Genomic DNA, 17,054 nt, shown 5'->3' on the forward strand with positions numbered 1-17,054 from the left:
CAAAGGCCAGTATCAGCTCCATCTCTGTGCCTTATGCGAGCCAGATGACAGAGCCTGCCACAACACGCTCCCCATGGGGACATCATCATCATAATGAGTTACAATGGATTTACCCTGTGCGTCGTATCGTGTTGTAAGTGGCCATTGTCCAGTAAGGAAGAGATATTAAAAGTTGTATATTGAAATTTACTGAGGGGATTCAGGTGTCCATGCCAGCATTTTTATTAAAAAAGTAAATAAATGAGCTCGCTTGGGTATAATAATGTCAATCTTCACTGCCTAGTAATCTCCTTTCTCTCACCCCATCATCACACCCTCCTATCTGATTGACTCCATGGCGTTCTTCTCCCTCTCTCTCCTCTCTGGGTAAGAGTTCTTGGCTGTATTGACCCGATCCATCAATATCAACATAGATTTCATGCTTCAGTAGCATGGAAGATATATTAAGTTTGATCCAGGTTGTCCCCCCCCCCACGCATATCGACTCGGTACATTGGCTGCGTGCAGCATGAAAACACATGAAGCCCTGCGGCGCTGTCAAGGGGGAAGTCAAGTCGTTACACCATATGGTGAATGGATTGCCTCGGCGCCTTCCACTTTTTACGGCTGGACTCCTCTTTTCAAGTTGCGGGAGAGCCAAGTTCTTCGGGGTGTTTAATCCAAAGGGGTTTTTAAACTGGTCCTGAGATTGAAACTGGAGCCGTTGGTAATAAATAACGCCATAGGTTTTCCACGTCTCTGCATTGCACTGTGATCTCAGAGCCCCCCCCCCCCCCCCCCCCCATCTCATCTTTGGCAAGCTGACGCCGGCCCGGACTGACGTCAACGCCAGTCACGGCCGGGAGGGCCTTCAAAAATGTCTAGGCAAACGTTCAATTTGAACGATGCAATGACGACGATGACGACATCTCCTCTGGGATGACACAAATTTGACCACAGATACCAGAGAATGTCAGTGTGTCATCCTCACGCAAACACTGTGACAGAACGGTCATGACTCACTCGGCACACAACAGTAAACTCGTTTTTTTATGGCTAACGAGTGCGCTGCTGCACCTGTCCTTTAATGACATCTTTGAAATGAACTGGCGTCGCATTTTCAGATTACGCACCGCGAGGGTTGCTATTTACAAAACGGGTGATCATAAACAAACTCCAAAGTATCACAAGAATTAAACCGTTAGTCCTGGACCGGTCCCTGCCCAAACAACATGCCTGCTTAATGGGCCGTGGCTTGTAAATAATGGATTCTGTTGTTGTCGTTCCTAAAAAGGCCGACACCACAGCTAGCTACTAATAGTGAATAAACATGGTGTCGGTTCTTTGGCCTTTTGCTTTCGTTACAAAGAGCACAACTCCACTATGCACGGCTTATTAATAGTGGCAGGTTTTTGGCGTGACCGTAGTGTACCTAGCAGGTCAGCATGCTGGCTACAAAGTGTGCAAATAGTATTCGGTATTTGCCTGAGCTAGCGGTTTGCGCTCTTCACCCCAGAAGATCCCTTGGCCCGTCCAGGACGGCGTCCCTACGGGCTGGGAGCTTTCAAACCCCCCTACGTACACGGGCTGCATGCCCTTATAGGACCTTGTTTTGCAATGAGAGATTGGGAAAGAGTCAAACATTTTACAGATCGCCCCCCCCCCCCCACACACACACACACACACACACAGATCTGAAAGCATGTGAGAGTGAAGTCATTGTTTTCCAAGAAGCGTGCCAGAGAGTGGGACACAAATTATTTGTGGGCCGCCGCGTGCCCAGTAAGTGTCAGTTTAGTGTAAAAAAGCAACGAGGTCTAAGGTGCCGTCGCGCCAGATTTGCGATTACTACACCGAAGCAAAAGGCAAACAAAAAAGATACAGTTGGCACAATGCATCCACTTAGTCAACAGTCATCCACGTATTTTAGCGCCTACATAATTTAACCTTACCTTTCGCACGCGCATTTTCACCGCCTGGTCCTCTTTCTGATCGCCGAGCTCAGTCATCCCGTCTGAAGGTGGAGTGGCGAGGTGAGCGGCGCTGTGAATAACCGCCGGTGCCGCCGCTTCGTCCATCTCCACGGCGGAGAGTGCGGCGCGCGGCCTGTGGTCTCCTCTCTGACCATCTGCCACCTCGCAGGCAGGTGACTCACTGCGGCAACAAGCGGGGGCTTGGTTGCCATGGAGTCCCTCTGGCGGGAGCTCATCGTTGACCTCTGCAGAAGCCTGTGGCTGCTGCGTCTGCGCGCTGCGTTGCTGAGCAGCTGTATCGGAGAGCTGAGCCGCCGGCTTGCGGGTGAAATTTGAGGCGGCGTCCTTTTGTGTCTGCAGCAGCGCAGGACTGTTGTCATCTGCCTCGGCCGGGCTCACCTCGAAGATGGTGTCCAGTTTGTCATTTTCCAGCTGTACCTGACAAGCTGTGGTTTGGACCTCGGAAGTCCAGTCTTTGGACAATGTGCTTCCATTCAAATTTTCCGTTGGATTATTTACGGCGGCCACATCTTTGTCTGTGCACTGAGTGGTGTTTGCCAACACCTGTATTTGGTCTACTTTTGAATAGCCACTATCCGGTTCTTCAGACGACACACGGCTATTCGTTTTCGTGGCGCAACACTGACCTTCGACACATCTATCAGACGATGAGCTTACCCCATAACTGACTTCTACTGCTTTCCTGTTGCCTTCTGTTTGCTCCCTTTCCTCTCGCTGGGCCAGACTCATCGCTGCCATTTCAACATTCTGCCGTTCCAATACTGTCTGTTCGGATATTTCCCTGTCATGGGACTCATCCGTCAGCTCAGTCCTGTCACGATGAACTTGCTCCACTGGACGACCACGTCCTTGAATGTCTTCTGCGTGAAGGTCTGAGCCTTTATTTCTGGGTAGAGTTTTGGGGGCATTTAATCCGTCCAGCTCGTCAGCAGCACCTGCGTTGCTGCCTTCAGTTCCCGCTTTGTGTTGTTCTCCCTCCGCCGCTAAAGTCCCCGTCGGCTCCACAGCCTTGTTTGCATTTGACATTGCGTCACCATTCTCCATCGCATTGGGTGAGTAATCCAGCACACCTGCAGGCACAGCTACACTTGCATCAGCGGCACGGCCAGTGGTGCCGGTCCCGTCTTCCTCAACATCTGGGAGGTCTGCTTGAGGTTCCGGCTCAGCAGAAGAAGACTGGGTCATCGCGACCTCGGAGGGGTCAGGAGGTCTGCCGTGACCCTCTGTATGGCTCTCCATTGTTTCCTGTCCATCTGGACATTTGCCGGACTGCTCGCCAGCCCAATCAGACAGTGGAGGCCCATTGTTTGAACAGAGAGAGATGCATTGTTGCTCTTCACCAGAGATATGTGGACTTTTAAAGACATTATCGTCATCGCGGACTTCGTGACTCTGGCTACTCTCCGTGCCAACCTCCCCTTCGCCGTCGATAGTTTTCACATCATGTTCACTGCTACCAACTGCACAGGTGATATTTACAGCAGACACCCCGCTGTTTGAATTACGGTGAACCTCTCCAGCATCCCCCACGTCTGCGGTTTGGAGATGCCCAGACTCGGATGACCGTTGAGGGGTGTCGGCATCCGCCACCTCGTGAGAACCTCCCACTACCTCCTCCTGAAAATCCAGTGGCACTCTTCCATTGCCTCCCACTATCTCCAAATGTTCCGATTCAATATCATTCCCCGCAACAGACTTAAATGCCTGTGCCAGGTCACCTGTGGGCGGCTGGTGGCAGCACTCGGGCATGGAGGCGCACCTGGCCCGGCGTCCTTGCTTGGAGCCGCCTGAGCCCATCCAGAGCCCCTCGCTGTCCACCCCATGGCAACAGACCAGATCCAGATCATCGTAGCTGTACTGTAATCCTGACCGGTGGGTCACGTGCTCTTCCCAACTTCTTTTCCGTATGGCTACTGGCATGGTGGACAGCCAATGCTATCCCATAGAGCTGGGCTAAAGACCAGCCAGCAATGGAGAAGCAGGTCTGCTGCGATTCCTGGGAGAGGAGAGGAGAGGAGAGGAGAGGAGAGGAGAGGAGAGGAGAGGAGAGGAGAGGAGAGGAGAGGAGAGGAGAGGAGAGAAGAATTGGGATGGGAAAACAGTCACTAATGTTCTCAAGGAGCCCAGGTTACGGGTTTTAACTGAATTTGCAGATGATAATACGGCGAGTAATGTTTCAGTTAGAAAATAAACAGCTGGGGAATAGTGAGTGGAAGTTTAAGAGGGGCGTAATCATATTCCATTAGTGTCCCCCTGCAAAGTGTAAACTCAGCTGGGTCTGTGTAAGCTGACATGATCCACAGTTGTGCTAACCTGACATGTACAACGGATGACTTTTCAAGCAGAGCTTTTGGGGATTTCACATCGCAAAGTAATTAGTTACATTCAGTGACCTTAATCTGGAATAGCTGTTTTCTTTTTTTTTTGGCTTTGTTTTGTTTAACGTTGGCTTAAAGTCTTAGGGGGAAACCCAAGACAAAAAAACCAACAAACCGACTTGTATTCTAAAACATTAAGATGGATCAACAAAATAAAGATACGTATTGCTTGTTTACTTCTTAGCAACATCCCCAGACAGTGAATCCGTTTGTCAAGTTCGCCACCACAGACATTCAACACAAATTAGACACAAGTGTTCAAAAACAAGTCTGAAGCTGTCTATACAGTGCATACCCACTCGCCCACAACAGCTCTTACAGCCAGAAGATGCCAATAGGAGCGTGCCTGACTGTCAAAGAGCTATCAATGCCTCTGGAAGAGCTGCTTCTCACAAGCACAGCATGATCCAAAATGCGTGGCATCCATCATATGGGCCGAGTGATAATGAAACGGCTGGATTTACTGTCCAGCTGTACGCCAGCTGTGCTCATTGGTTGGGAATGTACAGGCGTAAGCAAACAGCCATTCATTCCATTCTAGCTGGGAATCTGCTATGTTCGAAAAGATCAGGATACAAAAACAAGGAAAAAGGTTTGGCTGATTAAAAAAAAACATGGATAAAGTTAGTAAGACCATGCAATAATGAAGGGATACATATATATATATATATATATATATATATATATATATATATATATATATATATATATATATATATATATATATATATACGAGCCTGTACTGACAGAAGTAATGAATGACGTTTAATGCAGGGAGATTATTGCACTACATCGGCACTACAGGGGGGGACAGCTCGCCTGCCTCTTCATCTGTCCCCTCTCCTTATAAACAACTGAGGTATCAGATTAAGACTCATATGACATTAACTATTAAGACTACATAAAGAAAAACTTCAGTCTCCCTCTCTCTCAAAATACCTGCTTGTATCAAGAGTTTAAAGGCAAACAACATCATAATCATGTCATCGTTATGAAACTCAAGTATTTTTGTTCATGTGTGGCTTTCGTTATGCAATATGACATTCATTATAACAGTTTAATTAACAGCAAAAGTAAAGTTCAAACTCAGAACAGGTGTTTTTTTTTTTTTTTGCACCTTTTGTTTCCTTTAGGAGTAGAGCTGGATGGTACCCGCTGCCATCTGCGCCCTCTGGCATGAACTTGTTTATTTGGCCAGTAAGGAACGGTGCCGCAGACGTCCCCAAGCAAATGTTCCTTCAACTTCCCCTTGAACCAACACCAAAAATATCACCTCAATATATTAGCGATGTGTCATGCTCCTGCTGCAGTGCTCTTGTAGATATCCCGACAGAGTGACCAGGCAATGTTTTACAGTATAATCCAGTCATAAATTAAAAAATCCAGGAGATCAACAATCCAGAAGCACGTTGCAGATCCACTGCTTGTTAGCCAGAACTTTGTAACTGCAGCTTTTCATTTTCATTCATCCTGAAGAAATCCATGCGCTTTTGGGATAGAAGAATCCACTTCCACCACCCCGAGTGACTTGACACTCTCCCCCTCCTTGAATAGCAATCCTTAAATCCTTATTCTAGCTCACTGCGAGACATATTCCTGGATCCTAGTCAGTGTCTCTGCTGGAAAAGGCGCAGAAGAACCCCCAGAGGCAGGCAGAACGCCGGGGGACACAGTGAGAAGTCCAGAGACAGCTTCCATCTTGAGCACATTATGCGTTTTTTGCTGACGCCGAATGCCGAGTCGGGGTGGTGTAAGAGAGGGGCAGGGTTTTCTCTCTCCCCCCCCCCCCCCCCCTTCCTCCCCCCCCACTCCACCCCTGCTCTCCTCCACCCTATCCCCTTCTCATCACGGCCCTCCCCGCTGGGTTTGACAGGGAGTCTGAGTCACATCCTCGCAGTCCCCACCCCCGTCTGTCTCACAGCTCTCGCCGAGCAAGCACACCATACTCATCTGTTCAGTCCACCCTCCTCTACTTTGCTCTCTCTCTCTCTCTCTCCACCACTTTAGATACTCGACTGCCTCATGCCTTCTCTCCTTCTCTCTCTCTCTCTTTCCTCTTCTTCTCTCTCTTTTTATTTCTTCCTCGGCGTCGCTATCTCACTGCGCGGGGAAAGACTCCCACCACCAGTTGGTCTTGATTAGTAACAGACAGGCTGCTTTGTAAGAGCCCTGGCTGTGGGCCAAGTGAGATTGCTCTAATGTTTTGGCAGTTCTATCTGAGGCATGCTGCTTTTTTCTTTCTTTTTTTCTTCCATGTCGTCTTGTAACTCTACAAGCATTCTAAAGCAAACACATGTCACTGGAGAGAAAGCATGCAGAGGAAGATATATTATTTACACACATTCTTGAATAATGTAAAAACGAATAATAATATTAATATTAATAAAATAACCTATGCACTTATAAATTAGTTATATGAAGAGGGGAGTGACTGAGCATTACAAAGTAGGCTAACTGTCAACCTGATAACTTTGTTGACGTCAAAGGAGAAAAACATTTTAGGGCCCAAATGCCAGCCATTCATTTCCTAATATAGTCATTTGTCAGGAGCACTTAGCAGACAGAAAAAGGAAAGCTATTATATATATACATATATATATATATATATATATATATATATATATATATATATATATATATATATATATATATATATATATATATATAAGATATTTACACTCGATATCACCGACAGCCCATTTTCACTGGAAGCTCCTGATCTGATTGGGCGTAAAGCGTAAAGGCTTGTAAAACAAAGTGAATATTTCCACAGTCAAACATCCATTTGCAGAGCCTGCAAATCAACATACTCTATCATCACCACCACATCTCCACCACCACATCTCCACGCCGCCTCATAAACGTTTGATTTACACGAGCAGGAAATATGCTCTGTATGAATTTAGAACCTCTTGACGAGAGCACCGCCTCCTATTCTCTCTTCGCGGCGTTACCCAAACTCCATCAAGTTACGCCCGCGGAATTTCACACTAAATCGGGCCGCGTCCCAGATGTACATTCTTCTCACCGACCATTGTTTTCAGCGGGGACTCGGATGCGACAGAGAGAGGGCAACGGGTCAAAGCGACGGGGAGAAGACGAGGACAAGACGGAGACTTTGGAATGAAGCCTCTGGCCTTTTCCCCCTCCGGGTCGTCCAGATGTGAGGTGAGGCTGTGTGGACGAGTCTTTTCTTAGGGGCCTCGGTGGGAAACTGCGCTCCGCTGTCCTCACTGACTCTCCGGGGACACAGATGGTCATACGAGGGGAGGAGGAGGAGCAGGAGGGGCTTGGACGCGAGACAAAACTCCTCTAGCGAGCGGGTCACACATGCGCTCTGCGGTTACGCCCGAGCGTAGGGTAACGAAACGCAGATCTTGGTCGGTCACGGTAGCGGCCGTGTGGACACGGCTGGTGATTGAAGTGCAGGGGAGCGACACACAGCAGCGCATGACTCAGGCTATCCACTCATTACCTCCTGCTCTGGATGTCCCAACGTGGGCCTGTAATTTACGAGAGGCTACGGCGACGGCCCTGCCAACCCGGAGCATCTTGCGCGGCCACAGGGCAACCAGTCTACGTCACGGTCGGATCCTCAGGAGGGAGATGATGACGTCGTGCAAAACACATGTTCAATTGACAACATGTGTGAGAAGACTAGCGCGTCCATCAGCGATGCGTGTGTGTGTGTGTGTGTGTGTGCAGGGGCGGACTGCATAATCGGGCACGTCGGGCAAAGGCCCGGTGGCCTGGCCTGGCCTGGCCAAAAAAAAAAAAAAAAAAAAAAAAACATTTTTTGCAGGCCAGGCCAGGCCACTCACTGAACAGCAGGCCAGGCGCCGCCTACTGGTTTACTAGTGGTTTTATTACTTTATTCAGGGTTAAAGTGGGTGCATCTCATTGTAAAATTGGACTTGGCCCAAATTGGGCTTCAAACGGCCCAAATCGGGCTTCAAACGGCCCAAATCTGGCTTTAAACGACCCAAATTGGGCGTCAAACGGCCCAAATCTGGCTTCAAACGGCCCAAATTGAGCTTCAAACGGCCCAAATTTTTCGCCGCTGCCCTTCGGACGCCGGCACGCACGTCGGCCCATATCGGCCTGGCCTGCTTGGTATCTAATGCCCGGCCTGAATTATGATCCCAGTCCGCCCCTGTGTGTGTGTGTGTGTGTGTGTGTGCGCAAGGGGGAGAGCGGGATTTTCAAGGAGCTGCAACACTAGTGAAGCATTGAAATCAGTTGCTTTTACAACACGTACGTCGCTCGTGAAATGATTTACTTTCAGTACAGGCTTTCCACTTCCTAAGCTTTAAGAGTTCAGGAGGACTACGTCACACAGCTGTCTGAGATGGCTAGTAAAGCCCTGAAACGTTTTCCACGCCTTACTGTATTTTGCGGTCATTTGTGTGCATGTGTGTGTAGTCTATGTGGTCATTTGTGTGCATGTGTGTGTAGTCTATGTGGTCATTTGTGTGCATGTGTGTGTAGTCTATGTGGTCATTTGTGTGCATGTGTGTGTAGTAGTCTATGTGGTCATTTGTGGAAATGAGTAAGCACTTTATTCAGAGTATGTGAGCGTTTGTCTGCCCTTTAAGAGTCATCATTTAGAAGCCAGACTTGAATTTAAAGGAATAGCTCACCCAAAAATGAAAATTCTGTCATCATCTAGTACTCACCACCACCGTGCCAAATGAAACACATGTGAAATGTGTTGGCAGCACAACTCCGTAAAACAAGTGAAGTCAATGGGGACCTTAGAGTTCCTAAACAAAAACACCCAAACAATCACACTCGGGATAGAAAGACCTATACACCATTAATTGGCGCAAATCAATCAGCTGTAGTTAAGATTTGCCGGTAAATATGGTGGAAATAGCTGTAGATCTTTTTGGCACCATGAAGAACTGTCCACACTGACTTCAGTTGTTTTGGAGAAGCCTGCTATGGAGTTGTGCTGGCAACCTCCCTGTGTGTTATATGGACAAACGTCACCTGTGTTTTCAACTGGGATGAGGGTGAGACGATGACACAATTGTCATTTTTGGGTGAACTATTTATTTAAGACCGATGAGGATGAACATTCTGATGTGCAGCATCACTGGTCACATGACCAGAGAGGTCACATAGATGCAGCAGCATCACTGGTCACATGACCAGAGAGGTCACATAGGTGCAGCAGCATCACTGGTCACATGACCAGAGAGGTCACATAGGTGCAGCATCACTGGTCACATGACCAAAGAGGTCACATAGGTGCAGCATCACTGGTCACATGACCAGAGAGGTCACATAGGTGCAGCAGCATCACTGGTCACATGACCAGAGAGGTCACATAGGTGCAGCATCACTGGTCACATGACCAAAGAGGTCACATAGGTGCAGCATCACTGGTCACATGACCAGAGAGGTCACATAGGTGCAGCAGCATCACTGGTCACATGACCAGAGAGGTCACATAGGTGCAGCATCACTGGTCACATGACCAGAGAGGTCACATAGGTGCAGCAGCATCACTGGTCACATGACCAGAGAGGTCACATAGGTGCAGCATCACTGGTCACATGACCAGAGAGGTCACATAGGTGCAGCAGCATCACTGGTCACATGACCAGAGAGGTCACATAGGTGCAGCATCACTGGTCACATGACCAAAGAGGTCACATAGGTGCAGCAGCATCACTGGTCACATGACCAGAGAGGTCACATAGGTGCAGCAGCATCACTGGTCACATGACCAGAGAGGTCACATAGGTGCAGCATCACTGGTCACTGGTCACATGACCAGAGAGGTCACATAGGTGCAGCAGCATCACTGGTCACATGACCAGAGAGGTCACATAGGTGCAGCATCACTGGTCACTGGTCACATGACCAGAGAGGTCACATAGGTGCAGCAGCATCACTGGTCACATGACCAGAGAGGTCACATAGGTGCAGCATCACTGGTCACTGGTCACATGACCAGAGAGGTCACATAGGTGCAGCAGCATCACTGGTCACATGACCAGAGAGGTCACATAGGTGCAGCATCACTGGTCACTGGTCACATGACCAGAGAGGTCACATAGGTGCAGCAGCATCACTGGTCACATGACCAAAGAGGTCACATAGGTGCAGCAGCATCACTGGTCACATGACCAGAGAGGTCACATAGGTGCAGCAGCATCACTGGTCACATGACCAGAGAGGTCACATAGGTGCAGCATCACTGGTCACTGGTCACATGACCAGAGAGGTCACATAGGTGCAGCAGCATCACTGGTCACATGACCAGAGAGGTCACATAGATGCAGCATCACTGGTCACATGACCAGAGAGGTCACATAGGTGCAGCATCACTGGTCACATGACCAGAGAGGTCACATAGATGCAGCATCACTGGTCACATGTCCAGAGAGGTCACATAGGTGCAGCATCACTGGTCACATGACCAAAAAGGTCACATAGATGCAGCATCACTGGTCACATGACCAGAGAGGTCACATAGGTGCAGCAGCATCACTGGTCACATGACCAGAGAGGTCACATAGGTGCAGCATCACTGGTCACATGACCAAAGAGGTCACATAGGTGCAGCATCACTGGTCACATGACCAAAGAGGTCACATAGGTGCAGCATCACTGGTCACATGACCAGAGAGGTCACATAGGTGCAGCAGCATCACTGGTCACATGACCAGAGAGGTCACATAGGTGCAGCATCACTGGTCACATGACCAAAGAGGTCACATAGGTGCAGCATCACTGGTCACATGACCAAAGAGGTCACATAGGTGCAGCATCACTGGTCACATGACCAGAGAGGTCACATAGGTGCAGCAGCATCACTGGTCACATGACCAGAGAGGTCACATAGGTGCAGCATCACTGGTCACATGTCCAGAGAGGTCACATAGGTGCAGCATCACTGGTCACATGACCAAAGAGGTCACATAGATGCAGCATCACTGGTCACATGTCCAGAGAGGTCACATAGATGCAGCATCACTGGTCACATGACCAGAGAGGTCACATAGGTGCAGCAGCATCACTGGTCACATGACCAGAGAGGTCACATAGGTGCAGCATCACTGGTCACATGACCAGAGAGGTCACATAGGTGGACAAGCGGTTAAGAAAGGCCTATTCATGATGCACCTATAATCCCCCACTGTTCAACCCCTCTTAAGTGGAGCAGCGAGGGTCCAAAGGAAACAGTCCTGCATTCCTAACTGATATAGTTTATTATTGGAAAAAATCCAGTCTAAATCACAGGCATTGAAGGACACAGCGTGTTTGCCCGTGTAGGAAAATGTAGGTGATGCTTATAGAGGGGGGGGGATCCTGTCCCTCCCATAACCGAGCCATTTTGAGTTCTTGCTCATACAAAGAAATGCATTGAGAACATTTCGTTGCGCCGTTTTTAAGGCTCCTTCAAATAGCCGTCTCGTACTGTACTCGCCCGGGTCGGTAGCTAGTTAGTTGGACGTTCAAAAAGCACACCTCGGATTGATTTACACTTCAAGAAAAATAAACAGACTCTCGGAATCTCATTTGGAGATCTAAAAATAACATCAATAAACCACACCGAGATCCCTTCAGTCCCTGCCTGTCACTTTGCGATGCCCTGTGGTTAACGGCTGCTTTTCAAAGACCTGCCGTCACCCAGGTTTATTTTCATCCAGAAAAATCACTATGCTCCGCCTCCGCCTCCAGCCCTGGGTGGCAACTTCACCGCTCCTTCAAGACACCTGAATGAAACCTTTCTGTGTGCGACAGTGTTGGGGCTAACTCGTTACAAAAGTAACATAGTACATGACAATAATATTACTTTTAGCAGTAACTTAGTAATATAACTTATTACCAATATGATTTCAGTAATATCATACCAGTTACTCTGTCAATTAACACAAGTTACAGATTATTTTTTTCTAAATCAAAGCAGATATTTAAATAAAGATACAATTATTTCCTAATCAAATTGTGTGTTAGTTTTTACGCAAATAACCACTATAGATGACAGTAACAAAGGAAAAGAATAACATTTAGAATTGTGGACGGTTACACTGACTTCAAGACCGTTTAAATTCTTTTTCGGGATGGTTCCGGGGCGGCGATGTCATTCTGCTACTGCAGTTATTATGGTGAAAAGTTTTGGGTTCCATAGTTTGGGTCGTTGGCTCTGGAGCTGCCGTGCTGACCTGAGCCTGGTCGTGGGAGGTGCGGGGCACGGGTGAAATGTTGAGCCGGGGTGCGGGCACCGGTGAAGTGGGTGGCGCCCTCCGGGGTGCTAACCCTGAGGCCGGTACGCACGCCTGCCTCTGGTCTTGGGAGGCGGGAGGCACCGGTGGAACTGCCGGGTCCCCGGCAAGCAGACGGGCGCGAGGCCGGGCCGCTACGTGCTTCTGCTCAGCTTGCAGACGGACACGAACCCGGCCGCAGCTTGCCGCAGGCGATCCGCTCTCTAGCTTGGAGGACCTCCTCCAGGATCTGGCGGGCTTCCTCTTGGGCCTGTATTTGGGCCCGTAGAGTCTCAGCGTAATCAGCTTCCTCCTCCTCCGCGATTTGGCGAATGTGATTAACATGTGATTGTGATAATAAGTAGAAGATGATGAGGAGGATGATGGTGAGGCCGATGCCCAGGGCTACGTGGTTCAGGATCCTGGCTGTCCGGCTGCTGTCCGGCAGCCGGACCCCCTTCTTGTTGGCTGATTGCACATCGAGGGAGAAGACCAGGGCAACTATTCCAAGTGGCAGACAGCAGCACAGCATGGTGAAGATGGAGTAGCCAAGGTAGTCGTTGACTGGCTCCTCCAGTGGGGGTAAAGTCACGTACATGGTGGGTTGGACAGCGACGGGGGGGGACCCATGTTGTCCTGGATACTGCGGTAGGGAACTGTAGCACTGCAGATAAGCTGGGGGGTATGCTGGGTTGTCCTGGGGCGGCATACAGGTTGCAGAAAGGGAACATACATATCAATACAGAAGAACACCTTTATAACCCCCCCGCATTCGAGGTATGACATCGTTGGTGATGTCACAATGTCCGGGGAGGTATGACATCATCGGTGACCTCATAAAGTCACGTCTGCGATCACAGTCAGTCAGATGTAATATATTAGATTTTGAAAGTAACTTGCCCAACACTGGTGTGCGACGATGCAGTTCAAGAGCATACAAGCAAATCAATTGCCTCCTCTTAGGGATGCACGATGTTGGATTTTTCGTCGATATCCGATGTGTCTGTCGATATTTTCCAACTCTTTCGGCCGATTTCTGATGCCGATACCGATATATGCGCGCATTTATTCCCGCCTAATTTCAGAGAACATCAAGTCTCTCCTGTAGTGGAATTAACACATTATTAAGCCTACTCCTCTCGTGGTGGCTGACTGGCAGATGCAGGCATAAATGCAATGCTTTTCAAAATGTGCACATTCACTGGGCAAAATAAGAAAACTACTTCAACTTTGGTTATGTAAAACATGCCATATTGTTTTATTTATGGTACATGTACGTAACATTTTCTTTTAAACAAAAGTGTAAGATTCATCCCAGTCAAGCATTTGGGCATAATTTGTTAGGATGATGTCATCATTCCTACTGTGATGTCATCATTCCTACTATGATGTCGTCATTCCTACTATGATGTCATGGATCACTGATGATGTCGCAGACGGTGATGATGTCATGATTCATAACTCAATCATGCCTTTCGAATGGCCTCGCTGGTGATGTCATAACACAGGTGATGTCATATTCGGGATCTATAAAGGTTAGTTTCTGCAGGTCCTCGGTAGTTGTTCATAAACGAATCTCGCGACAACAGCAAAACAGCAAAAGCAAATTTATCCGCCTGTCATATCGGCAGCAATAATTTGTTTCGGGCCCGATGCTAATATTTCATTTTAATGCCTTTATAGGGCAATGATGACGTGCCGATATCGCGGCGCATCCCCACCTCCTCTATGCTGCATCTGTGGACTTTGACTCTCTTTGCTTGTGGCGCTGGTGGGTGTGGAGACGCGGGAAGGATCGAAGGGGGTTTTGGCTTGTTGGTCATGAGTTACAATGTGACCGTTATACCGTGGGAACAGGAAGTCTCAGTTATTGAGGATACAGACCATAACAATCTCCAGGCTAAAATAATCTATCTAATCTTCTTGTGAGGGGGGTCTGTGCATGAGACAAGGGAATACATTAGTGTGCGTTTGTTTGTCTGTGTGTGTGTGTGTGTGTGTGTGTGTGTGTGTGTGTGTGTGTGTGTGTGTGTGTGTGTACTTATGTGAGGTTGTTTGTATTGTAGAATACAATGTTGGCATTCTGTAGTTTGGTTTGATTAATGAAAAGAGACAGATTTGCGTCATCGGGGCCTTATATTTTATGATGACAGTGGAAAATACGGCCTCAGGCACTGAGAAATTCCCACAAGTGTTCAATGTGTACCATCTGCTTTTTGATGGGGGGGGAGGGGGTTGGGGGTTTGAGAATGCTTAGCAGTAGCACCCTTACAGTAGCTTACCCTGATAAAAACCATTGGATTTGGTGGATCTGTGTATAGGCCTTTTTCACAGCTGCCATTTTGGGTCTAAAAGGCAGGGTGCAGCCAAATCATTAATTAGGGCCCCAGGCCCCAGCACTGGAACACCTAAATAAATTAGAAGTTGGAACCCCTAATTAATGTTTGGTTGCACCTGTGTTATTTCCTGCCTTCTTGACACAAAATGGCTGATGTGAAAAAAGGCCTATTGACTAAATAGAGAAACCTCCACAACCTTTCACTGTGGAAGGACTCCATTGTTTATTAGGGGTCAATTGCTTTCCCCTGTATATTCACACAATTTGCTGCCACCTAGAGGCCGTTCTGACACTATGCCCCGCTTGGAAACCCCTACTTGCATGGCCCAGAGACTTCCATATGGGCCAGGGAATGGCTAGATGGCAACAGCTGGACTCCATTTGTGTTAACAAATGCCCATAACCATAACCACCCATACCCAAGCACATTCTCACACTTATGACCCTAAACCCTAACCACCATACCCAAGCACATTCTCACACTTATGACCCTAAACCCTAACCACCATACCCAAGCACATTCTCACACTTATGACCCTAAACCATAACCACCATACCCAAGCACATTCTCACACTTATGACCCTAAACCTAACCCTAACCACCATACCCAAGCACATTCTCACACTTATGACCCTAAACCTAACCCTAACCACCATACCCAAGCACATTCTCACACTTATGACCCTAACCATAACCATAACCACCCATACCCAAGCACATTCTCACACTTATGACCCTAACCATAACCATAACCACCCATACCCAAGCACATTCTCACACTTATGACCCTAAACCTAACCCTAACCACCCATACCCAAGCACATTCTCACACTTATGACCCTAACCCTAACCATAACCATAACCACCATACCCAAGCACATTCTCACACTTATGACCCTAACCCTAACCATAACCATAACCACCCATACCCAAGCACAATCTCACACTGATGGAGCCTTCAAATGTGTGCAGGAATGCACACATACTGCACACATATCCCTCACTTGCACACCGGTGTTTGATGTGGTGAGAGCTGCATGGCAGACCGGCACCGCCACTCTGAAAGGACTAAACATTATGGTCGTCCACGCCTAGGTTGCTTAAGCAGGCAGATGTTTCACCAGGCAGCCGCTCTGGTTTTGGTCCTTCTGAATGTGGAAAGTTCGCAGCAGTCTGAGATTGATGGTTTTCTCGCCAATGCAAAAACAACTTGCCTTGAGCAGAGCCACATGAATCAGAAAGCAATTGCCAATATTTGACTTCACCGGGTTCTGCTCCTCTACCTCATCTTCACTGGGTTGGGTTCCGCTCCTCTACCTCATCTTCACTGGGTTCTGCTCCTCTACCTCCTCTTCACTGGATTCTGCTCCTCTACCTCATCTTCACTGGGTTCTGCTGCTCCTCTACCTCATCTTCACTGGGTTCTGCTCCTCCACCTCATCTTCAGAGACACGCAGTGTTTGTTTTGACAAAGGTCAACCGATTCACAAAGTATCTACTGTGTGTGCCTTCAGAGCTGCTGTCGTACTTTTCAAATGAAAATGTCAAAATCATTCATTATTTTATTCAGACTGAAAAGAGGGCGATGTAACAGGCGGAAAACATATATATTTCATGCACCCAAAGGCAGCACCTAAAATATGGCCTTTTGGAATTCAGGATAGCATTCTGCTTGACATTTTTGTAACAATTTGAATTTTGAAAGCATCTGCGGACTCTGAGACAAAAACAATGTTTATCCTCTTGACAGCTGAATCTTGGGCTTGGACCAGACCTTGCGAGGACCGGGCCGGGTTGACGCGCATGCATCTCCCGAGGCCTGTACTCTGCTGGACACATGTTGTGCTGGCATGGCCGCTTGCAGGCAGCGGAGATCCAGGAAAGCTGTGTTGTCCTTGGACACAGTTGCCACAGCATCATCAGCAGGAAATAGTTGAGAGCAGGAGTCAGGAGGCGAGGGGCCACGGACTGTTTCATCATGAGATGAGACAGTGCTGGACAATTATGTTGCTGCTATTCCCCTGGCGGTTTGTGTTTCAGTTCCAAATGTAACCTCCCAACATCTGCCCTTGTTCTCTCACACACATTCTGCCTGGATTTCCAACGCGTAACTGTTGAACTGGCTGTTCTGCTTCTGTCTCCAAT

The sequence above is a fragment of the Poromitra crassiceps genome, assembly GCF_964638095.1.
Source record: "Poromitra crassiceps genome assembly, chromosome: 4".
Lineage (NCBI taxonomy): Eukaryota > Metazoa > Chordata > Actinopteri > Beryciformes > Melamphaidae > Poromitra > Poromitra crassiceps.